Below are 3,358 nucleotides of genomic sequence, written 5' to 3' on the forward strand. Positions count from 1 at the left end.
CTCTCTCTCTCTCTCTCCCCTCCCCCCTCCCTCCTCTCTCTCTCTCTCTCTCTCTCTCTCTCTCTCTCTTTCATTCCCGTTTGTATGCGCTCGCGCGCACGCGAGTTGGGTGCGGGTATAATAATAACGTTCGGTAAATACGTGTAAGTACGTGTTTGTAGTTACCCCTGAGGTGAGCCACCCCCGGAGAGGCAAGAGAGCCAGGAGGCCCCGCCTTCGTCGGCATGGGGTTGGTTGTCACGGGGGTGGGACACTCGGGGGCGGTTCTTTGCTACCCGAGTCCCGATTTAGCGCTCTCGTTCATCGCGGGGTGCCGGCCGGAGAGAAAGAGGGTAACGCGAAAGAGGCGCGCGAAGTACGGACTGATACGCACCCCGTGCGCGGAGGACAATCGAGCTCGTTCGCGAGTAAACCACCCTCGAACACACGTTCCACAGTCAGCCGTGACAGTACGAGACAAGTACAATTCCGTCGAGGTATAATCGTCATAATTAGGGTAGTTCGAACGTAGGAACAAACTGCAGAATGAACGGCATTTATTATTGGTGTTGAAGAAACAAGTTTTCGTGATCGAAGAAATAAACTTTTGCTGGAAGTGAACAACGAATCGCGTAGTTATTGAAGAATCCAATTAGGAGGGGCTTTAACTGAAGAAATTAGACTTCGATGTAACAAACAGATTTTGTTATCGATGTAGAGACAAGTGTCATTAAGGAATTATATTTGAAAAGAAGACTCTTCGTTGTAACTGATTTTATAGAAGAATCTCGGCTATTTGGATCAACAGCTGGTGATCGTGACTTAAATTGTGAAATAGACGTCACTTTCCAACGTTAGGCGCACCGTTTGACGACTGAACTGCATCTTCAGGTACGAATCGACTTGTATTCCATCGAAATTCTTGAATATATATCTTTTATACGTTAGAGACTTTTTACTTCTTTGATTCTTTTTATTGTTAGATACATTTTATATATTCTCTTACATAAATAATAAACGCCTTCCTTTCCTTTCGTTTTAAACTTTATAGATATATGTTTATTTCATTTTATATGTAGGAAAGATAGACATGTATATGTCATACTTGTTCAATTAAGATTTTAATTGCTATCCTTAAAGCTATACGCCGTGTTGAGACGCAAGAATAATTCTAACGACTTTCACTGAACACGGAGAATCAGTGTCGTAAAGAGGTCTCTCCCTCGGACCGGATTGCTAAATAAATTGATAGTCGATTCGCGCGAGTCCTAAGCAAACTGGTCCCGCGGGAATACACGGGGTCGTTGCGCTGTAGGGGTGCTGAGCGAACAAACACCATAAACTGTTTGTGTTTGGGATTAGCCGCTGGTTTGTCTCCTACGAGAAATGTCCGAGGTGACAACCTGTGCGCAAATAAGCACTTTGAATAGAAACCTAGAAGAATAAAGTGGTCAGATTAGATGGACATGTATTAGATGGGTCGTACCTTTAAATCGTTGGATTACTCATAGTTCAATCGTTTTTGTCATCGAAGAAATTTATAAAGCATTCACTAACAAAGAACCTAAAAGTAATAGAATTGTAAGAATATATAGCTTAAATTGGATTAGAGAGTAATTGACATACAATAAACCTACAAAAATCTTCCATTTAAGCTGAAATAAAAAGATTACGCGGTCCCAGGTGTGTTATTTCAAGAAGTTTCTGAAAGTTTCAGGATGTTTTAGGAAAGACGTGTCTCGCCTAATTTTTCGGTTGGCTACGCGCGCGTGATTTATAACATCGCTGGACACGATTAAAGTCTTTGGAAAGTTGAAGGTCTTTAAGCTTTAAGTGGTCCGATGGTGAATTAACTAACTTTTTCGTAGATGTTCAAGAGATATGCTATAAGCGCGTCCTATTAACAATTAAATTTTTTTATTGTTTCCCTCTTTATATGTTTATTTCGTTACTTCTCTGAAGAAAACAAAAACATTAATTAAAATTTTATTATTTTATAAATGTAATATGTATTACAATTATGCGTATATATGTATATAAATAACAAAGATTATTCTACATTACAAATTTATTTTTATTTTTATTTAATATTCTATTATTATTATTATTAAAAAATATATTGTCTCCAGTTTAGGAAATCTTTGGTAAAATATTATTTTCGTTCGAGCTGAATGATTAACATCCCAACATTCCTCTTAGTCCGCTAATTCCACTTTTTCATATTTTCTCGTAATCGTTTAAACGGCAGACTTGTAAAGTTACATGTAAAGCGCGATGAATCATATCGGCTTAACATTTGTGTAATTTTTGAATCATGAAATATAAATGCGGCCCCCGGGAATAACTGAACGTGACTCGGCGCACAAACCGGTATTGTAAAAACATGCACCGGGTATGGAAGGTAAAAGATCCGTTCTCCCTGGATGGAGCTAAGTACTTATGACGATCAGAGAGAGAGTGCATTCCGGTTATTAAAATTATTATCCGAGAGTGGCACTTAATCTCCTGATCCTCTTGACGGACTCCGATTGCCCGCGGCATTGTGTTTGCCTCTGATGCCACTCTAGATGATAACATTTTAACGCGAATACAGATACAAAGGCTGAAGGATTAGCGTATTATTGACAAGGCCGATACATTTCGCCGCGAGAAGCATTAAGAATTAACAATATAAATTAATATATGAAAGTAGATTCAAATAGAACTACTAACGTTGTCATTTAAAATCATCTTTTGTAATATTGTTCGAGTAAATATTAAAGAATTTAATGGTAAAATATAATAATAATAATCCAATTCAATAGTAATTATTGTTTATTTTGACAAAGATTTTCGCTTCTCTAATATTGTAAATACTAGAAGATTTATTGATAAAATATAATAACTGCGCAATGAAATGGTAATTATAATCCATGATAATAGATAAAGATATTTCCTCAAATTCGAATTAGAGCTTCGAGAGAGAGCTCGACAAGATTTTCGTGTGAACTAATCGAGAGTCAGAATTAAACCTGACAGCCAGATCGACGGATTAATTGCGAGCGTCAAGCGCAATCACTGGTGACTGGGCGACGCGATGACGTCGATGTATTAATAGCGATTTACACCGCGCGTTTGCGCTTCGTTATCCGGCAAAATTACGTACTCGCCTATTTACATCTCTGCTGTGCTTCGACAGGAACGAAGAGACGAAGCCGCTCATAAATTATGCGAAGAATCCGAAAGGCGCGTACAATTACCGAGAGAAGGAGAAAGGGAGACAGAAGTATTGTGTTCTCAACGCAAGATGGAGAAGTAGAATCGAAAAAAGAGGATTTCAGAGATTGAAGGAAAGAGAGAGAGAGAGAGAGAGAGAGAGAGAGAGAGAGAGAGAGAGAGA

This window comes from Atta cephalotes (assembly GCF_000143395.1).
Source record: "Atta cephalotes unplaced genomic scaffold scaffold00019, whole genome shotgun sequence".
Taxonomy (NCBI): Eukaryota; Metazoa; Arthropoda; class Insecta; order Hymenoptera; family Formicidae; genus Atta; species Atta cephalotes.